The following is a 23,798-nucleotide window of genomic DNA, read 5'->3' as shown; positions in this document are numbered from 1 at the left end:
GGCAGAACACATGGAAGATATTGAATCCTTTTCTGAATTGGAAATAATGTAAATTTTTTTGCATATTCGTATATTCTGTACTTCTCATTCTAAAATCGATATCTATAAATATCACGGTTACTCTTTTATTCTTTGGGATCAAGTGGGATGCGTTTCCCTTCGCTTTCTCCCGCTGTTTGATCTCTAATTCCAAGTTGTCGCGAAGCTTTTCATCCTTTGATTAATTGCCGATTGTCGACGATCGCGGATTCCGGCGGCGGGCGGGACAGCCGGTTAATTGGTTCCGAGTCATTCGCAAGACTCCCACAATGTTACTATTAACGGCGTTACACTACGACGGTTCAAGGGAGAGATGACAGACGACGAGCGCGATAAGATTCATTGAGTTATGCCACAACGCAAATTAAAGAGATCCTCGGACGCGCTCTGTAATTATTGGCATTCGATTAATCTCCGCGCCATCGTTTCTAATTGCAGGTTTCACGCAATAGAACGCGCGCTTAGATTCCGTCATACATTCGTATTCGCCACTATTTTTGCATTGGATTTCGAAGAAACGTTCTTGCGCCGATTGCAACCTACTTAAGTTACCTCATGGCTGATCGTCGCAGATCAAATGTAAATTAGGTAATTAATGATCTTTTTTCAAGTAAAACAACTTTTTGAAAATGAATGTTAATTTATTTATGGCACGTGTGAAAGAAACATTTGTTTTTGCCTTGAAATAAAAATTACTACTACAAATATGCTATAAATATGCTACTTATATATACATATCTTGTATAAATAATTGAAAAAAATATAAACTCAATGTCTATTTGTCGTTGTAACGGCGAATGGGATAGCGTTGAGAAACAATGGATAACCAAGCGAGCTATCGTTACTCCTCGGTTTGTTGTGTGAACTTGAAGCGCATCCTGTACATCTCCCGCGATTACGTTATCAGCGATCCGACACCATATTGCGTCGGGAATCGACGGTGAGCAGCGTGGAATTCGCGCGTCCGATCCCGATCGGCGTGTACGATCGTAACGAGAACGGACACCCGGGTGTTCCGCTGTGCTTGTGGGAACGAGAGCCGACATTATGGCGAGGCGCGGATATACATTTACCTCCTGTGTAAATCTACTATTCGCGAGGGATCGGAATCGGGCGAGTCGCCGTTGCTGCATCCACGACCGCATTCAATTGTTCGCCTCCGCCGCGCCGTCGACGTCGCCGCCACGAACGGACGCGCTTATAGTGTTCGGTAGTCGAAGCCCTATTGATCGTATCGTATCGATAGAACGAAGGGAAGAGGGAAGCCTCGCGGGAGCTGCGCAAAGTAACATGTATATAGCCATGAAATAGTATAGCACGAGCATAGGTGCCCCGGTTGATTTAGCTTGACGGCTTAGCGAAATCCGCAAGCTACCTGCCTTCTCCCCTCTCTATCTCTCTTTCTCTTCGACGAGTTATCGACCGGAAGCACCGATCGATGTGTATGCCGATATATCGGCTGGAATACCACGAGAGGAACCGTGTACTTTAACCGGCGAGAAATTGCACGGCTTGCGAGTCATCGTCGTTCTCCGTCGCCGGAAATTTCACGGTGACGAGCTAGATTGCCAACCGCGAACGTTAACGTCGAAATTGGAAACGTTACAGAAGTGTGAGCATATTTTTTTATTTCGCCATATATTTTCTTACAAAATTCGACATGTATATAAATTTACACCGAAAATATTATTTAAACTAAGATCCAGTTTAAACTGTTGAGGTTTTCGTTACTCAGTCGTGTTTTTACATTCCCGGCCTTAAGACACTTTGTATATTTTTTATTATTATCTCGTCTCATTATTCATTATTAAAGTTTCTTACCATGCATTTGGTAAATTAATTGAAGTCTGTTTTCGCGAATCTTTCGCGAATTTTTGCAATCTAAGAAATATCAGGGTGAATTTGAGATTAATGCAACGTCTATAGTTCTCACCGTGTGATGTTAATATCAATAGCATGATGTGGATTTAATATTTTATTTATTTATTTCTTAATTTTTAATACTTGCGAATTTTACATCCATATCATAATGGTATTAATATAAACATCAGGAGTTATAAATTCACATCATGTTGGTGTTAATATTATTTATGATGAGACACCACGTTGTTAAATTCATACCGGTATTTTTTAGAGTGTAAAAACAAACAGGTGAATCTCGTGGAGAATCAACGCCGCCATCCCGTTGTTCGATTCGTATATACGGTACATCTTCAATGCATCTCAGCGGTCGGAGTTAATGCTACAGCATCATTGGGTGCAGGTGGGCGCACATGCCACGATCCATGTGTCGTGATAACACCGTTTTTCTCTCTCTCTCTCTCTCTCCCTCTTTCTCTCTGTTTCTATCTTCGACAACTTAATTCTGGTATAAGAGAGCGAGCCGCTCGATGCCGCACACAAACTCGCGTATGTTCTCCTGGAATGAAACGAAGACAAAAAAAAAGAGTAAAGTAAAAGTGTACGTAATAACTAAAATATCCTGAAAGTTGTGATTTTTAATTAAGATTATTAACTTTATCTCCCCTCATGATTGCATAATTTCATCGGTTATTTTACCGACTTAATTTCATGCCATGTCATCGATTACCGTTATTTTATCGGCTTAATTTTCTTCGGAGAGAATATTGTTAATACTCTGCTAATCCGTTTGACCCAAAATGTAATTTATTTTTTTAATAACATTTTATTTAAGAAATAATATTTCATTAAAAATTCTTTTTTCGCTAGTATTCCTGGTGTCACCGTAAAATCTTTTCTATGATTTTTTTTTTTATTTTCTAAACAATATGATACGTATTTTTTTTATTCTTTAGAACTTTTTAATCATATTAATCTAAACGATCGTATTAGTAAATGTAAACAGACTAGCAGGATTAAAGAAAATACGTTGAAATTTTCATCAACTCTTTCGACAAGATACGCGTTGACATCAACAGCGAAAAATCAAACGTTTCGATTTTTCCACGATGCAATTTGTTCCACGCCACTTCGTTTGGCGCCGTAGCAGAGCTACTCTATTTTATCGCGACATCCCGCGCGACAGAGCGCGGAGTTTTGAAAAATTCAGGACATAGTACAAAGTGCAGCAACGCGCGCTTTCCGACTGGATGCACTCACTCGTTTCTTTCGCGAGATGAAAAGCCGGGACGCTTTTTCGTCGAAAGGATGAAGAAAGCGGAGGCAACGACGCTACATACGTATCTATAAAAAGACATCGACGAAGCGCACTCCCTGTACCGCACGCGTGCTCATAGATTAAAAATCCCAAACTTTTCGCGTCGCATCACACGTTGTATAAAGTTATCCCCTGATGTAAACTTTGGCGAAACTTCCGGGGATCTCGCCCGGTAGTTTTCGTCGAACTACGTGCGTCGCAGTCCAAGCGGGGCGAATAAGTTCGGATCGACTTGAAATTTTTACGGCACTTTTACAACGTTTGTTCGGCTTCCATCCTGCGAAGCTGCGCATAAACGCAAGAGAGCATTTTCAGTTTATATTATGTATAAGAACAGCGTGGAAGCCACCGTCTTAACGGTGCACTTCCTACGTGGTATCACCTCCTTGGAAACGCCCCGTCGAGAATTCTTTTAATCGTTCGAAAATATTTATCTCTGTTTCTCTTATTGTGTCCTGAAAAAAAAATGTCTTTTTTTTGCTTTTCAACTAGATATCGATGAATTTCTTCAAATTCTATTGATGATTTTATTCACGTGTGAAAAGTGTCCATATTTTTCCTCTCTTGTTCTCACTTTCATGCCGTGTATCTGCGAGACAACACATTTTTCTTCGCACGCCGGTATTAAATTTCTGAATCGTGCAATTTCCCTTGAAATTCGCCGCGACATCTTCGGTAAATTCCCCGTACCGGCATTCTACGCCTCGTCTTATCTCGATTAATTTGTACCGGGAAGAAACAAAAGTATACGAAACCTCGAACACGGGATGCGACAACTTACCTTATCTCATGGTGAAGCTGCGTGCTTAAAGTGTTTTGCGTTAATCAGATGACTGGCCGATTGAACATATCGAAGCGGCGAAACGAGAAACGAGCTGCATTCGTGAATAACAAACCAGAAAGTAGGGAAGTATCTACTTTATATAAAAAATAAATAAAATAGCAATGGTAATTGTAGCATCTTTCTATTCTCAGTAAAGAGGAAAAAAATAGAATTAAAAAAACAAAAATGGGTTTATTAGGGGTTTATTAAGGGTTTATTTAAATATTAAATCATTAGGGCATTTAAAGATTTTTTTTCTTCATATATTTTTATATATAATTATATATTTTTTTGCAGGATTATAAACTTCGAAATTTTTTTGACATTATTTAAAATCTACTATAAAAATATATTAAAAAAAAATATAAGAACAAATGAGAACTCTACAAATGAAGGTCTAAAAATTTCAACTACGTCGTTGCAGACAGCCGATACAAACGAGCCGCGATACGAAAAGACAGCTTTTGCGGGAATTCTTTGCCATTCCAATTCTCTTGTTATTTTCTCAGAAGGTGAATAAGGGTTAAACAAGATAATGGGACGGCGAAAATGGAGGTGTTGTTCACGGCAATGTATACGCTTAGCCAGACATATTTCAGTCGTCGACTATGTGCCGAATCGGCACTGCTGATAACATTTACAAATTATATGTTCATAAAAGAGACAATATTATTTTCAGCAAAAATCGAAGAAATACTTGCAATTAAAATAAGTGACAAATGAAAATTTAAGTAACAAAATTAAAATTGACTAAACTATAAATGTTGTATATTATTTTTTACTAATAGATTTTATATAGTTATTTTATTAAATTTTTTATTTTTACTTCAATGTTTAAAAATTATTAAAACAGTAAGTTTACTAAGAAAGCTTTTCACATTGCATCAAATAAAAAAAGCGCTTTTATATTTTTTGTTTATGTATCTTATTTCTTCTCGGTATTTCTTTCTCTCTTTCCTTTTACAACATTCTATCTAGATTTAGATTCCATTCGAAAAGAATAATTAATGCTTATGGAAGTTTCTTTTTAATAGAACAAGAAGCGAACAATGTATTTTCAGTTTTGCCATTTTACAATTTTTCCACGTCTTTCACCGAGAGCACATCTACAACTTTTATACCTAAATTTTTTCTCTCACAGTAACCATATATCTTTTCTTTCAGTAACGAATACAACGCTAATCGATATTATCAGATCTGAACCAGACGGACATCACGTGCTTCAAAGAAATATCGTATTGCCAATTTATGCTTTTCCATTGTCTCGTTTCACAATTACGATTTAATTGATCGGCTAAATTGTGTCTGCGTTGAAAATTGGTCAGATTTCAATTAATGTCTGTCTGACCGAAGTGATGGATGTCGCACGATTTACCTTTTTTTTTTTCTTTTTCTGTTCATCTCCTCTTCTCCCTGTCTGAACCTTTGTTTCTGCAGTTCAAATGTATAGTTTAAATATCGTTAATAATCAAAAGCCACAGTACGTTGTAACGCTAAGTTGAACTGACATATTGGTAATAAGCGCAGGTATCGTTTGCACACTTCTGGTAAAAAAGTTATTAAAAAAAACAAATTTTGGAGAGTTAATTAACGATGAACAATCGAATGAGTTATAGAAAGTTAATTTTTTCAAAAGTTGGGGAACGAACTTTATGCGGATAAAAATTATTTGAAAACTGCTGGAGAAATTGCTTGAAGAATTTTTCGACAAAATTCTCGATCAGATAATTTCTGCGATCCGACACAATTTCATGATTAACAATTCATAATGATAAAATGATTACTATCATATTTTCCAGACAAATTAGATCTATGATGAAGTCTAGATTTCTGTGGTTAATATCTGATTCACGGATTTTCATACGATCTGCGAACGTGTGTATAAACTCGAATACACGATCTCTAACACGCTCAGAAGCTGTGAAATCTTTCTCCTGTCTCCTTCTCTCTCATCGCTTGACTTTCAGCAACGAAACCGCATCGTGTTTCTGGCGTTTCCGTTCATGCGCTGTCTGTCTGTCAACAGTCTCGGAAATTACGACCTAGATATACGAATAACGACACTGACACCCATGCGAAGAGTATCGAACCATATTCGTAGTACATACATAAGACGTCACTAAAATGCCAGAGAAACTTGACAGACGTACGTTAGCGCAATTCGCATAGTTGAGCTTTCCTTAATGAGAACGTCGAAGTGTCAATAATTTCTGAGTTATAAGAAATTTATAAGAAAATTTATAGAGAAAGTCTTGGGAATTGAGTTTTAATCCCCGTATTTCTAGTCAGGCCTTATTATATTTAAGACTTTCTTAAACTTATCTTTAGATGCTTTAGAAATTATTTAATTGGATACAGAGTATCCAAAGGTGAACTTACGAAAGTCTTAAATATAGAGCCTGGCTATAAATAGGCATAAGAAGATGGAGATAATAAATAAAAATTTTGACATCTTTGACGCATGTTTCTTTGCATTTCACCACTTCGTGATATACCTACTTTTGTTGCGGATGATCGAAGTTACTACGGTGTCTCCTCTTGGGCATTCTGGTGGCGATAACGAATGTGTTCCGGCGTTCGGTGGTTCAATCCCATTCCGCGGCTTTAAATCAAAGGCAAAATATTCCCACGAATAATTTGCCGTACTCCAAACTCGTCCACCGGAGTGCAGTGACTTGTCGTTCGTGATTTACGTTTGTACGCGCGACCAGCAGTTTCCTTCGTCCTTTACCCTTTTAACGGATCTCTTCCGTTTAGTTCCTTCCAAACGGTAATCGATATTTTATTCACCATCATCGCGAAGAATGTCATTTAATCGATACCTGTTGCTTCTTGCTGAATAATCGCCACACACATTTTCTTGTATTTTTATTAATAGCGATAGAAAATTTCTCAAGGAGCATACTATTTTAGAATTTTGTTTAGAAATATTTAAAATATAGGGGAAAAAATTGAATTTTCTAAAACATACCGAGCAGGTTCATGAAATTCTGGGTATATGTACATGATCTGTTAAAAGCACTGAGTAATCTTCCGCCGACAATATGAAGTCTTTTAAGGTATTATCGATATTTTGATTGTGAATTTTGATAGATGAATTTAAAGCTGTAAAAAATAAGTAAAATCCAATTCGATTTTTACACGGAAAAAAAAAACGATTTTGTTAAAGTATTTAAAAATTTGGCTATGACAGATCTGAAAATAATTTTATTTAGACTATCAAAATAATTATGCAAAACACTCAAACTAAAATGTTGCTAAAATGTTAAAACTTTTTGCCGTGTTATCGTCAACGCGTAAACATTCTACATAATTTTTTGATGATCCAACAAAATTATTTTCAGATCTGTATCTAGCTAAATTTTTAAATATTTCAGCAAAATCGTTTGTGTATAACGATAAAAACTCGTTATTAAAGCTTTAGCAGATATACCAGAATTTTTTCAGATTTTTAATCTAAAACAATAAAAAAATTTGCTCTATTTCTCGAAGACCCCTGTTGCTGATGGAAGAGTTAAAATTTCTTATTGCCGACGGATGGTTAATAATCTCCTGTGTTCTATTTCAAAAATATTTAATTACATTGAAATAATAAGTATCGTAATGGATCAGTTGATTATCGATACGGTTTTTAAATATCTTTTCCTTGACACACACTTACATGCACTACAAGAAAGACAAGGAGAGAGATTGCGGGTGATAGAGACGGGCGGCCCATCGCATCGATGGTTGTGGTCAGCTGAATGCCAATTATCTGATCCCGCGTATTGGCTGTATGTACTCCGTACGCCATTCGGGGTACGTACGCAGAAGCAATATCCAGATGATTATCGTGTAGCCGGTGTGGCGTAATCTCCGGACCGGATCACCGACGAGCGTGCCATTATACGCCTGCGGCAACGCACCGCTTTGCGCAGCGAAGCGCCGATTTCGGAGAGGGATATCTTTGCCCCTCCCCCCCCTCTCACTCTCTCTCTCTCTCTCTCTCTCTCTGTTTTTCTCTCTCGGGATATATCGGTTACATTTTATTAACGCGCAATTACGACGAGAAGGCGGATAGCGGCTGAGATGCCGACGGTAATGCACGTTGCGCTCAGCCAGATCGAATGATCTTATAATCGCATTAATGATATATACCGCATATACATGTGACAGCTTTGAATCCATCGAGATAATTACGCAAAATTGATCTCGTCAAGAGATCGGATTTAATATAAATTTAAAATTGATATCTGTGAAGAGTTGATCGAATTTTATCTAATTCCATAATTATATTATTCTTCTTCTTGTTTTTTTATAATTTTACGTATTGTTCGCCTTTTGATTCTCCATTGGAAAAATAATCGATAATGTTTTTTTTATAAAGAAATAATGAATAGGCGTTTTATTACAAATAAATTACCTAAAAAATTTTATCGAATAAAATTTACATGTATAAGCATTTTAGAATTATTACTAGTTATTATATATTTTACGAAATGTACGTTCTACTTTGCAACCAAAGTTTTATATAAAGTAATCTTTAATCAAACTCTTACAATTTTCTTAACTTTTACAATTAATATTTTATAATTAGTATAATCAGCAAGCGTATATACTGATTAGACTGACATTGCATACATTATACTGATGTTAAAACTGAACTACAGGTAGATGCTTTATTTACGTTTCTGCTTATTCTTTACAATTTCATTCAATGACCGTTTAATCCGCTGTAAATTCTATTTGTCCGGAATTAAATTAAATTAACTTAGACTCTCGAAAGCTCCAGTCGCAAGAGTTTCGTGTAGAGAATGTAAGATTAAACTGAAACCCGTGAACAGTAGTAGAATAACGGAACAAACGTGCGACGGTACCTTTTGAGTAGTATCTTCCCCCGTTATGCCGAAGTAGTCGCCAGTACTTAACCCGAGTTCGCCCATTCGTAAAATAAAGCCCGACGGAGAGGAGAATCAATGGCGGCATCGACAATGTAATCGCATTGTGACCGCTCCGCGATCGCTTACAACTTGCAGTTAACCGTAGCAAGATGAAGCGGAAACGAGGCGCAAGTCGTATATAGAGCGAACGACTTGAACAAGGGATGCTTGCTTGCAGTCCTCTCTTCTCTGTTCCATTTTGTATATAACGAAGAGAGAGAGAGAGAGAGAGAAATACATCTCTTTGACTGAAACTTCCCACATAAAATACTACGACTTCTTCAAGTTCGTCTTTAATTAAACGTTATCGTCCGCCATTTGAGAGGATCGAACGTTTCACGAAGACGTTGGAAAAGTAAAGAGCGAACATTTAATTTGCAGGAAGTTTGGCCCGTGAACGGAAATTAGTTGGCTTTCATTTGATTTCGTCGTTATATACGTGTAAGACAAAATTTCGTTACAAGTAGAGGGCTTCGACTATCCTTTTTGTTTGAAACTCCTCTGTATTAAGTTGCAAAAGAGAAATTCATCAAAGTGAAAACTGTTGCATCGAGTTATTTTACTTATCTAAGAATAAAGATAGACAATTAAATTTTGAATTTTGTAAAAATTTTGTTAATTTGTTATGTTACATTATACCTGTTAAATTACATTATATGTTACATTATACCTATTAAAACGAAGTTTAATAGATAAACATGCTTTTAGAAATAATTATTCTTAAATATGATTATTTTTAAATAAAACTGTTGTGGAAGGTACATTTAATACAATTTTGTTAGCTAAATTTACTTTACTGAAATTTAATTATCTAAGCTATCCAAGGTATTCGCGCGTTTATGTCGCAATTAAATGCCATAATACGACTAACCGTCTACCGTATGCTTCGAATACGCTGGCGCGCAAAATGTGACATCTAATTTTGGTATCCAGTAAATGTAGAAAATTTAATTAACCGTAGCGATGGAAATATCTCACAAACATAAATAGTTGTAATAACTTAAATAAATAAAATGAATGAAGTCGTATATATATATATATATATTAGGTGTTGGAATTAATTCGTAGCGTTTTTTAATGAAAGAATGTTATTTATTTCACATGAGCATTAAAAAATACATTAATGAAAGTACTTCCCATCACTTGTAAAACGCTACGAATTAATTCCAACACCTAATATATATATAAAACAAGAAAATAATGGCATGTTAAAGTTTGTAAATTTTTATTTAATATTCACTTAGAATAAATATAGATACTTATGTGGAATAAATATGGTCATTGAAATACGTCATCATTGAAATCATTGAAATAAATAAATGTAGATTTACGTAATTGAAATATAGACATGAAATACTGAAATGAAGTACTGATTTTGCTATAATTATGTATGATATATGTACTAAGATATAATTGGCGAATTGTAATCTTAGCATTTAACACGTTTTGGAGTATATGATTAATTACGTGTTCTCGAGAACCGGGCCGTCTGGATATTACGCGCGTATATACGCATACGTGTAAATGCGTAGAGAGAGGGTAGGGGATGAGACAGAGTCTAAACGTTGGGCTAAGCACAGAGAGGGTCAATACGATGTAACCGCTGCGTCGTTTGTTGCTTACACGCTTGTGCATTGCAGCCGGATGCAATTAACTCAGTCTCTACAATTGAATGCACAAATTACACGTTCCGCTACATTTGTCACGAAACGAGACTGATATGCGAATCTACGAAGGAATGGAGCAGGCATTCGCGAGAAATTGATTTGCATTGTTAACGATATTATTGTACATATTTTTATAAGATTTTTTCTTACGTTATTTTATTCAGTTATTTTCTCTTTCGCATCTGCTTCCTCCATTTCGTTTTATTAAAATTTTATTGCAATTATTATTTGTTGAACTCTATAATTGATTTATAATTAATTATCAGATTTCTAGATAAAACTCTGTAATCTTGCGTGACGTGTGTGATATGAAAAACGAAATTGACGTTGATTATTAATCTTTAAAAAAAAACTACTATTTCTTGTAATTATCTCAAGTCAATAAACAGTATAACGTCGTGATCAGTTATCGAGAGATCTTCTCACGTTTTAATTAACTTGGACTAAGATAGATTAATTAAGACATTTGTAAATAAAGCTTAACGAAACCACGTTTCAGAACGTATTAAAAAAAGGTAATATATCTATAAATAAAATATAATAATTTAGAACGTATTAATAATTATAAAGAAAATAATAATATACCTATTTTAAAATCGAAAACTTTCGACGAAAAAGTATAAAACCTGGGAAAAAATAAACTATAATTGAGAATCTTTATTTCCTCACGCAGAGATTCTCGTGTGAAAAAGTGAGCAACGAAGCGAAAATGTGAACTGAAGGATGTAAAAATAATTGAGTTTGCGATATATGTACTCTTTATTTGTATATCGATTGGCTGTTTGCACTTACAAGTAACCTGAATCTAATTCTCGCTCGTTGAAATAAGATAACGGAGAAAAAGAGCGCTTGTTTCTTTCCATCGACCGAAAAGAAAATTCACATCGATTCGCGGTGAACCATCGCTTTTTCACGAGCGTACCTGCGCTGTTCGCGTTTAGTCGCGCGCGCGTGCTTCTATTTACATACGCAACACGAAACGGAGAATTCTCGGGGCTTTCTGCGAGATCGGTCTACCGTTATCTTGTAATCATATCTTCCTTTGACCGCACGCGGCATCGATTGCCGACAAACCGACCAACGGCCAGCTCCAGCAGCTCCACGTTCTCTGTCTCTCTCTCCCTCCTTCACATTTGTATGTGTTTTATATATATGTAGGTGCATGTGTGTGTATTGTGGCTGTGCATGTATGTGAGTGTATATGTGTGTGTGTGTATGTATGCGGGCTGAATTTAATTCACTTAACTCGAACTATGCGCTGCTCCTCATGCCACCTGCCCGAGGATAGAAACTCGCGCAATTCTCGGAGACCTGGTTACCTCGAAAGGGAAAATTAAATTGGTATCCGAATGTAAAATATTGGATTCTAATAATTTGTTCTTATTATCGTGATGAATATCTCGAAAAAAACGAAGTCCAAGATTAATCAAGATAATACAAGTTTATCAAGGATGATTTACTGCCGGATAATTAATTTATTTACCGATAGTTATTCTTCTACATCAATAAAAACATTTCTATTGTCATATTTTATAGTCTATTGTCATTATTTCATTTTAGAAATTTTAGACGAATATAATAGTAGCGTACATACATTCTTACGTTATATTATGTTTAAATTACTATGAATATTTCGCTTTTTCATGAATTTTTATGCTACGTTATCATGAATTTAGGGTAATTGTATATAAATCAACTAAAATAGTTTCAGTTTCAGGATGATAGAGAGAGAGCGAAAGAGAGAAACTATTCTCAGAACTGAACAAACTTCATCTTGCATCTCGTGCCTTTTATCTCTTTCGCTCTATCTATTTCTCTCCCCCTCTCTCTCTCTCTCCCTTCCTTTAGTATTTGCATAGGAAAGTTAAACGATGAGTACGATTGAGTTACGTTATCGTATCTCCCGTTGACCACTTCGACAGCATCGCGGAGACAACCCGTACATGGAGGTGCCTTACCGAGTGGATTTAATTCACTTAACCCGAGGTCCCGGTTTAATTGCGTAAGCTAGTTCTCTTGTGCCCATTAAAAGCTCGAACGCAAAAGAGGGCGGAAGAACGGAAGGGCCGAGGTTCATTCGACAGAAGGGAACGAGTTCGAATCGATTGCTTCTCCGAAGGTGCCTCGGTTCGAGAGAGGTGCCGCGTTCAAGAGAGGTGAATGGGAGGAGAGTGGGAGAAAGAGGAACGTACGTTATCGCGATGGAATGGAACACCGATCCTTTATATATTGCTAATGGAATCCCGCTGGTCGACCAATTCTATTAACGATAGGATTACCGTTCTCTCGCGGCGGTCACTTGTGTCCGCATTGCGTCGGCATTCGTTGCGTCGCGATGATTAACGAGAAAGGCGGTTAACGCCCGTGATATCTCAAATCTAATATCTAGTTCCTTTAAAATCCTTTTAAATCGACGATTTACACTGAGGGGTGCCTAAGTTTCCTAAGATTCTTGATTGTATCTTTCGATCCTAGAATTCTTGAACTAATCTTTGTTAACTATCTCGATACTCTCAAGCATTTCTATATCCTTTGTATTACAATTTTTAATGTTTTTTTAATTTTATTTATAAGATCCTCATATTTTTAAACCTTGTATAAGAGAAAACAGTTAGATTTATGAGTTTTTAGTATCATGAATCTGAGAAATACATATTTAATATATTTATTCGAATTTTAATTTAAATTCCACTTTTGAAAATCTACTTAAATTCAAAATTTAGATATGCCAATTGAGTTTTGATTTTTCTATATATTTTCTACATATTTCGAGATTTTGTGGCAACAATTTTGAATTTTCGGAAATTTTTCGGAAAACCTTTAAACACGCAAAATGTTACATATTGCGTTTCCATAACCACGGCCTATTTTCACGCGCTCGTTAATTCGGCAGAGCTGTTCGTTTGAGCCTGACGTGATGAAAGACTGATTCTCACGCGTGGTTGACCATTTTTAAACTTTTTGCCTGTCGCTTCGTGGTTAGTCGTGCACGTGCACCTGATACGTGTATTGCACGTTATTTTGTCGCCCGAGCGCAATGAAGTTTCGAGTAAACCGCGACGAATAGAATCGCTGCGCGATGCGCGAACTTCTTTCCCAGAGACAGAATCATCGGATATTACAGATATTAGGTCAGAACATGGAAACACGTATCACAACAAAACGTATACTTAGGATCCTCTAATTCGAAATAGTGTAGCTAATATCTCATGGCAATATTTTTCGCGTTCGTGAGAGTAAAAGTTCATTGATTCTAACATTTTTTTATATTTTATCACACGCGTTTTTATATTTATTTTTTATTAATGTATTTATTACGTAATCTTATCGTTTTTCTGTTTATTAATCCTTCGTCTGCAATCTGAATCTTTTTTGTCAAGTTTATTTCTTTAAGCTTTCAAAAAATGTGGAAAAATTTAGAATCACTTTTTAACATCTCTATTACATTATTAAATAGTTAATTTAAATATTATATAATAGTTTAACTTAAATATTAAAACTTTTATTTAACAAAAAATGAAATTTTAACAAGGATGAAGAAGAAGAGAGATTTGAGAGTATAAGTTTCGCTTGCGTCAAAAAAGACCAACATTGCAAATGGAGAATTAAGTTTATCGAAATATATAAGGAAGATTATGTTTAACGGTACACTTATATTTCATTACATACAATATATACAAAGAATATATTGTACAAAGAACTGTTAGCTAAGTACTTTGAATCTTCCTTAGTTTATGCCTAATTTTAAGTTCGGCATCCAATTCTTACATTAGATCCTGATTGGAATCCAAATGTGCTTGGAATGAATCACGATCTCGTGGGAATTGGCCGTAAGTGCGAGCCGAAAGCGCTATTAGACACGTTTCCGTCTTTCGGTTCGTGCTGTTCCGCACTCGGATCACGTCGTATTCGCAAACGTAAAACGCTACGTACACAATCTGCGTTTGGATTTAGGTACGCGAGAGATACACGAGGGTATCATTCGGCAAGGGAAACGTATCTTAAATATTAAACGGTTCATCGACCGTTATACGCGACTAAACACGAAGCACGAAGAAAGGGGAAAAAGAGCGAAGTTTCAAACAGCTCTGGATGATACCTCAAAGTACAAAAGAAATTATTCTCTCACCGGGTCGCAAATTTATCCCCTCTTGCCATTCCTTCATCCTTCTGTGCTTTAATCCTTCCCTCACCCTTCTCACCCCAGAAGGAAAACCATCCTCGCTTTTACGTGAATGGTTTATACATTTATGGAATTTCTAAGTGACTTTTCGCGATACAAACCATTTCATCTACAATAAAGGAAGAATGCACGAGGGGAAGTACAATGAATGAAAAAGAAAAGAGGAAAAGAGAGAAGAAGATTTCATAATTTTATATATCAATTTAATGTTAGCTTTATATATTCTGTAATAAGTTGAAAACTGAGGATATTAAGATAGGAAGTACAAATTTGCAAGTATTAGTAGAGAGTCTGTAACGTATATATAATATATATTGAGCTATTAAAGCTTTTATTCCATTTTTCATCTGCCTGCTCATGTTAGCATCGACAGACATCGCGAAAGAGCGTTAAACTCTTCAACTTTGACGACTTGATCTAATCTATAATAAATTGTGGAGCAACCCTTCCGACGGAACCCATTATGTTACTCGATGTCTTATCGTCGAGGAAGCTAGCGAGTGGCAATCCACCTTTATCGCGTGTGAACATGTACCGTAAAACGTTTTATCGATAATATTCTGGTTTACTTGTTTGCATTCAGACGGAAGTTTGTAAAATGGCGATATACGCCGCGCCGCGGAAAAGCGTTCCTTACACAATATCGCCTGCAAGAATTTAAAAAGCAAAATTCACGTTTTCCGAGAGAAATTCCGACGTGCCACGAATGCCAAACGGGAAGCAGTGCATTATGTAGACGTAAATAATTTTGCAATTTGTAACAATTCTGTAATACTTCCGATTTGTTCCGCATTCTCGATCTTCATTTCTAGTGATCGACAATACACGGAAAGAACGGTTTTGTTGAAGAGTATCTAAAAATTTAGTTAAATATAAATCTGAAAAAATAATTTGATTCTCGCATCTATTAAAATAATTATGTATGTAAACAGAAAGAATGTTTTTGTAGGATTTCAAATTTTAGCTACGTACAAATCTGAAAAGAATTTTATTGAATTGTGAAAAATTATGCAAAAATGCTCAATTTACTACAATATTAAAACTTTTACATCGTACTGAAACCTACATAATTATTATTCAACGAAATTATTTTTAGATCTATATCTATCTAAATTTTTAGGTACTTTAGCAAAATTGTTCTTTCTATGATGTTAAAGAAAGAAAAAGTTATACAGGTACAGAAATCAGTGAATTTTTCAGATTTTAAATAAATAATATTTAAAAGACGTTGGAAAGGGGATTAAAGTTAAAGGATTGTGAGGAGAGATCTCGTGAAATGTCATTATATGGATTATTCTGAGTAACTTTTCTATTCGTGATACTTTTGTGCAAGGATTTAAAGTGAAAGAATTCTTATCTTTGATTTCCTATTCACGTTGTCGATCAGGAATAAGTACCGGGACATCGGCACGAACTATGAATTCATTTGCATATTCCTGGCTTCTCAGACAATCGAATCCAATTATGACGCTTCGGTGACCACGATCGTAAGATTGCTCCCGGCAAACGCGTTTGAATCCGGTTTTCAGGACTACCCAACGGAAAGAATATTACTTCGCGTTCGGAAATCCATTTCAATTACATTCAATAGCTGTCATACATGTATCAGTTTTTACATCGCCATCATTAATAATAAGTACGCATATTGATATTAACGTCGTAAAGAGAAATTGAGCCAGAAAATAAAGAACTTATTGAATATACTACATGAATATAATGTACTGTATGATACATGAATATAATCTATAATACATGGAGTTTATTAATTTTTAATTTATAATTTTATTTTTTATTTCAGATGTTTTCTGCTTTCTCAATCTGATAGTTTTATATAAAAGTATTATTGTATTGAACTTACCAAACGTCTTAAAATTATTTTGTTGGAGTTTTAATGAAGCTATTAAATCTAAAATATTGTTGTAAATTTTTTCCTATTTTTTTTTTCTATATATGACAAGTTAGTTTATTTTTTCCTTTTATTGTATGTCATATATTGTTTATCTGTTATTTGTTTTTCTATTGTATTTATATTTATATAGATAAAATTTTGTTAAAAAATGACTAGCTATTGATGTATTGCGAAACATGCTCTAATAATCAATCTCATGACGAGGGATAATCGTTTGAGAAATACGCGTGACGGAATGTCGAATTGGAAAACATTTTTTTATATAGGATAATTTTATTGATTATTAGCGGTTGTCTAATCTATATCAATATATGTTTGTTATTAATGTATCGTTACTCCGCGACTGGATAAATCGTTGGCCAAAAACCACAATACAACGTGACTGGGTTGACGGATCGATTCTGAAATCGATATTGAAAATTAATCTTTCGCGTTTCATCTTCTCAATACGCAGCTACATCGTGTTTTCTGCCGCACATTGATCTTAAAAAGGAAGCATCGATCGAGCTCTCTATTAATAAACCTCGTTCACTTTATACATATAGTAATTTATAATAAATCAACATGTTCTCTCATGTATACAGTTTTTGCCTTTACGCGACGATACATATTGATGCATGAGCTGCCAGTTTGAATGGAGAAATATTCACTCGCGAGACTCGCACATCCTCTGTTAAATCAGTTAAAGCAGTTTTTCACTTGCCCGACAGGCATTTGCATTTTGATTGCCGCAACTGGAAGGCCGCGAGTTACGCTGATTAAGAATATTCGTGACTCGATCTAAAGTATCTTTTTGAAATATCGCAGTTGATTAATAGGCATAATTAAAATAAAGCGTACGTGTATGCGGCCACTAGTCTATTTTCTTCATTAAAGCGCGATCCATACAGATAAATAAGTATCACGTAACGGTGCGGATATCCTTTTACATCGTAACATAAGAATTCGCCGTAAAAGTGACGAGTTACGCGATACGCTCTGTACTCGAGTAACCGATCCAATGAATTAAGATTCATACAAGCCCATCCACTGATTGGGTGTTAAAACGCTGAAGCTGCAGTCTGACAAGATAATATGCGAGCCCATAGTAAACGTAATCGCGATCTTCTTTGCCTGCATAACGATAGTTGCGAGTGCACACGTGAAAGCACGCACGATAGCAATAGCGAATATCCGGTAAGATACATAATTTAACTTTTTCGTGAAATAAAACTCGCCTGCATATATTTCTCAGAAATAAATACTAAATTAATAATTTTAAGATTAATAAAATTTGATTATAGAATCATGATTTTACGAATTCTACGGGATTTGTTATTTAGATCTAAAAAAATCGATATATGTTTTCAATTTTAAACTTTGTACCTACCTATTTTATGATTTTAAGTTATAAGTAAATATATTGTAGGAAAATTACACACTTTTTATGTAACTGCAACGCTATTTGAAAATTTATTTGCACCACTTCGTGTCGATCGTAAAAATAAGTACAGATTCAGTGGATGTACCTATCTTGCAGTGGCGTGTTAAACTTTATGGCATCTTTAATGGCGTTGCACGCGAATGCGTACACACGGTCCTGATATCTTCTTCCGTTATTCGCGAGCTTCTCGCAAAACTCCTGCGAGAAGCGCGCACATGTAATGGCCGGGAAGTAACGACAACCACATCGTCATTTATGTCGCAACAAATAATCTTGTGCAGTCTAAGATGTAAGAAATGAAGTACGCTCGCTCGTCGCTTTTCGAAAGAAAAAAAAATTGCCCCTCTTAAACGCTATAAACGTATTTGTTTACGCACACGACATTTCTATTTACGATTGGTGCGTGAGACTATTTTCGAGTACGGCGTCATCTTCACAGAGACTGACTTCGAGACTTTGCTCGGAAATCATTTTCGTCCCGAAGGGTTTCAGCGTTTCAGCACGAAGTTGCCCAAGTGCAATAAAGCCGACAATAAACCTTCCAAGAAGGATATCCGCCGTAAGTACAGAGATAATGTTAACGCCAATGTACGAAGTAAATTACATGGATAACTTCAATTTTCATCTCATTCAATCTTTCAATTGTCTGTGAATATCATTTATGTAATTTTATTTAAAATTGTATGAGAGTTATAATTAAAAGAAATTTTTCTGGGGAAAAAAAAATATCTGTCATGCAGCAAATTTAATTAACGTAAATATAAATTTAAAATAATGGCACATTAAGTACATGTGACATTAATATATTTATTTGAACATCTGACTTTGTTTACAAAGTGTTTAAATATATAAACGAATATGTATACTTGATCAAGAACGTAACGACTATTTAATATTAACCGTATTTCAATACATGCTAACAACGTCTACATAGCGGAACGAGTCGAGAATACCGCATAATATCATACTCGCGATAATGTAGCGAGTTCGAGCTTTTAATTAACGAGCAAATTACTTTGGAATAACGCAACGATGTAACATTATGATCACCAACGATTTTGTAAACAGTTGTCGCGATCTGCGACAACGCTAACATTGATGAAATCAAATTTGGTTTCTGTATCGATGTTACCGAGAGAGCAACTATCTATATAAATTTCATGGAAAATCACGAATACATGTAACGAGTCAGTAAAGCGATTTCATAAAGACGGCAAGCGAAGTGTGTAAGTACGTAGACAGAGCTACCGGAGTTACGACCCGGATGATTTACGACTAATAAAGCTACCTCGCGCCTGCACGAAAACAGCCGCAATGTAAATGCAAGATTATTTTAGCCTTATTTCACAGATCGTCATCATTGACGTCATATTTGCCCTTATTTGAAGCTACTGCTTCTAAGTATAGAAGATTAAATTTATAGTCGAATTGATACAAATAATATGATAACACACATTAATGTTCGATATAAAAGGATATATATGTACTGCGTATATTTACACTGAGAAAAGAGTCTGTAATAATCAAATGTTTGAATGAAATAATTTCAATCAAATGTTCGGTTAATATAACGAAAAATAAATTTACTTTTGTAAATATTTAATAAATATTACGAAACATATAATGTAAACCAACCGTTTGGTAATAATTAATAATTATTAAATATTTAAAGAAGTCAAATTATTTTTATTTATATTAACCGAACGATTTTTTATTAAAACTGTTTCACCTAACGTTCGATTGCTGTTAGCCAGACTTTGTTTTTCAGTACACTACATTAAAATATCACTATCATTTTGATATACTTTTTATCCTTCCTTTTCTCTCATCAAATACTTTTTTGTCTTAAAGATAATATTTGCGGATCTACAAAAACATTCACGCACGCGTTATTGTTCTTCATCTTAGATATACATACTTCCGTAAAAGAGACAGGCAGATCGCATGTATGCGGGTGTGTGCGTATTATGTGCGAAGAGAGAAACGGGTCGCCCCACACAACACACACACGGCGTGCGCGCGGAGAGCATGTGGCAAAGTGCGGTAGACACTTTGGTAATGGCGCTGGGGCGGCGTGACGAGATTGGCGATGCTATCAGGTGTATCTCCGCTGATGAAGGTTGTAACCTCGCGCGGACCCCATTTATTAAAGCCGCGTCTCTGCCACGGCAGATACAAGGTTACCGCTGCTGCCAGCATCACCGGTTACGACGTAGAGCCGAGAGCAGCTACGGCAAGCCACCCTGCAACCCGCATAACAGGGATGGATCGCCAGAGACGTTGCCTTTCTTCTCTAATACAATTTTACGCTACTTTTTTACTTTACATTTTGCCCAAGCTAATTTACCATCCCACACCAGCTCACTCATTTGAGCTCTCGGCTGTACTTAAAAGATTGAGGCTTACGCATGGCAAAGATTTTGTAATTAAGAATGATTAGAGGTCTCCGGTTATCGTAATCACAAAAATTGCATACGAAAATTGCCTTGAGTTTAATAGTCGAGAATTAAAAATTTAATTTATTAATTACTAATTTTTCATTTTATCCATCGCACCTTATAATGAAGCTTGACCCTGAAAATAATTCGAATTTTTAATGAATGCGGACGTTAAGAATAAAATTCTTTAATAACACTATATAAATTCTTTCAATATAATCTCATGACAATAACAATCTAAAATTTTGAAATTATCATAATTGTGGGAAAAACTCAAAAATTCCAAAGAATTTTCTTTGAATATTTATAATAATTAATTATAATATGTTCTACAATATATGTATACGTACACTGCTTATAAATATTTCTCTATATTTGTAAATTTTATTCGCCATGTAAAACTACCAGTGGTATACTACAAATCGAAAATTGCTTTGATTAAGTACTCTCTCTTGTCTCCATTAATCCTGAATTAATGATAGAATCCCTAACAACGTCCCGCGTACGCGGAGCCCTACTCCGGCCCTACGTCTTACCGAGTAGGCGTCTCTCGCAGATTGCAATCAGTCATATTAGCTGGACACACCTCGGATATGTGCGCGACCATCTGGCACGTAGAAGCTTGGGGTTGTACGCGTCAGGAGTAACGGACCACCTGACGTAATCACCGGTGCCGGCGGCTCGACATCACCACCGCCGCCACCGTCATCATCTGTACCAGCATCGTCGCCGTCGCTGAGTTGGCTGCCCCCGGAGACCTAGCTCCCGCTGCCGGCTGGCTTATCGGTCTCACGGCCCTCCGATATAGATATACGATATCGCGGAAAATCATTTTCGAGAGATAGCACCGACGAGAGATGTATCGCCCGTGAGATGCATGACCCGGATCGCCTCCGAACGTATTGCCACGCCTTCCTCCAGACGTGTCGGTATTCCGAAGTCTATTCCTCTTTTTCCTCCGAGTTCTCTTTTTCGCCCTCTTCTTCACGCGCTTTTGCGCCGAATGACAACTGTATGAAAGTGGAGGGATATCGACTATGGAGTGTCGGCTATCGATCATAGATTCGATGAGAGAAAGATTTATTCTGTAATCAAATCGTAGAAAACGAGGCAAGAGTTATTTGAAAAATTGAAGGTGGTCATGAATACCCCATAGTCGTTGGTGCGCGAAAGACGTCTTGACGTTGCATTGGAAAATTATGACGAGGATGGACGATTGCCGTCACGAAATCTGTACGTTACCGAAGGCCGGCCGGCCCTAATGCATAGAGCAGTGGCATCGCCTTCATTAATCACTTTCAATTAAGAGCGCGATAAAGCCGCGGCGTGTCGGACATTCGGTCAAGTTAGCGGTGCCGTCTTCTCGTGAGATAAAATGATCGCGAGCTACCAGCGAGCGTGCGCTTTGTCATGGTTCGCCGCTCGACGGACATTGCGGTACGCGCCCTCGCAACGCACCGTTCTCTTATGTCTGTCTCTCGGTACCTTGAGAATCCTGAAGAGGCATCCTCCTCCTCCTCCTGACATACGACGGCGATACGATATCGTAGAAAATCGTTTTCGAGACCGAACGCGAGATAAATCATGACCCGACCATTGCCGCCACGAGGCGGCCACGCCTTTCCTAGACGTGCCGGCATCCATTCGCCTGGTATCGCAGGATAGGCAGCAGCATCCCGTTCTCCTGGTGGAGAACAGCTCTCGCGAAAGGTTCATAAGGTCGCCGCTGGGTGATACATGCGCCCGGGGAGATGCGCTTCTTCTTTCTGCACGGGAGAAAAGCTCTCTACGCGCACCTGCGATTATATACTTAGTCGGGCGGGTTTATAATGCCCGGGCGCGTACGCTACGCCAAGGAAATTATCGCGATAATTTCATCGGGACGAGGCGGGTGCGATTATGATCGGCTCCGCTTCGCGCCGCAGGTGTAACGAATCGAAAATTGCATCGCGCCAAGTCCAAATTGCACGCCGTTCTTTTTTCGACAGTTATATATTATTAGCGTTACGATTTAATTATCCTTCCTTATCGCGCTACTGCGATCTGCACGCTTCTGTATCGTGAATTTTTTTTTATGTGTCTCACTTGTTACGTGATAGTGTACGAGGCATCGCAGTTACTATTGAAATAGAGAGGGAGAAGTCTCGGAGATACCAGATAACGTGACGTCGAATGAAATTCTCGTTAGGGAAAAATCCACTTCGAATTAGACGGACAGACAACGCGACGCTGTAAACGAGGAGCGACAGTTTTAGGTCATCCTGTATCTCTTCCTTCCTCTACCAACGCTGGGAATTCTGGTCCATTCTATGTACATGCATTTAGATTTTATAGAACGCGATAGGTATCTGTTCCCTTTTCCTCCCCTGCCTACCGTCGAGATAACTTCGCGTTGCGAGCCACGTTGGATGACACTCGAAATGAGAAATCTTCCAACGACCCTCTTCCGAGGTCATCTACGTCGGAAAAGACGGTATCCTCGAGGACGCCAACTCAACGGATAACGCAAAAAGCTACCGCGCGACTGACTCGACGATCTTGTTAAAATTCACATTATCCGCGGATCAAGTTACGGAACTTTCACTTTAATATCCTTGTTTGCTCCCGTTGCGTAACGTCATTCAGCGTGTCGGGATTAAAAATGAAAAATGGAAATTCGAAAGAGCTATATCAAAAAGTACATCTCGATGTGAGATGCAAACATGCTTTTGTCATCGTTTTGAAATCGTGTTTTCGTTACAAAAAATTCCAAGATAATCAAATGCAGCATTTAATCCTGAAACAGAATTTTCTAGTAATTTATTATACTCCGAAAGAAGAAAAAAGTTATCCGCAAGCAACGATACAGTTTAACATTAACGTTATTAAAATTGTCATGTAGAGGGACATATCGTGCGTATATAAATGGTAATGCTGCTACTTCCAGCGGGATTAATTTAAAGCCACTGAAAATATCCTGATAATTGGTCCCGCTTTTGCTTCAGTTTAATTCTTTGACGACTCTGTCACATTGAATTCGTTCCTTTCTCCATAATGAAGAACGTCGGCTTATTCGCTTAACTCGATTATCATATAATAGGCTTACGTCCGCCGATGAAAACAACGTTTAATAAAGTCCGCCAAGCGTAATCCAGCACCTTTTTCGATCGTCTGGCGAATATCCCGATTAAGTATTCTCGCGAATTAACATTATCCATGGAATTATATGCTAATGTACGA

The 23,798-nt window shown here is 36.8% G+C and overlaps 2 protein-coding genes across 3 annotated transcripts in view; one reads left to right on the top strand and one right to left on the bottom strand.

Annotated features, from left to right (window-relative positions):
• The window catches only part of twin (CCR4-NOT transcription complex subunit 6-like twin), a 292,189-nt gene that overhangs the window by 162,475 nt on the left and 105,916 nt on the right, over positions 1–23,798 (top strand). The window lies entirely within an intron of this gene.
• Positions 1–23,798, bottom strand: part of LOC147908613 (uncharacterized) — a 146,553-nt gene extending 122,755 nt beyond the window's left edge. For both annotated transcript variants that reach the window (XM_087409742.1, XM_087409743.1), the window contains exon 1: positions 1–23,798. This exon is cut by the window's left edge and continues 10,541 nt beyond it. The gene's annotated coding sequence lies outside the window, so the exon portion shown is untranslated.

Source organism: Acromyrmex echinatior, chromosome 9 (assembly GCF_024713525.1).
Source record: "Acromyrmex echinatior isolate Ae372 chromosome 9, ASM2471352v2, whole genome shotgun sequence".
In the NCBI taxonomy this organism is placed as follows: domain Eukaryota; kingdom Metazoa; phylum Arthropoda; class Insecta; order Hymenoptera; family Formicidae; genus Acromyrmex; species Acromyrmex echinatior.
This window is presented reverse-complemented; position numbering and strand designations above follow the sequence as displayed.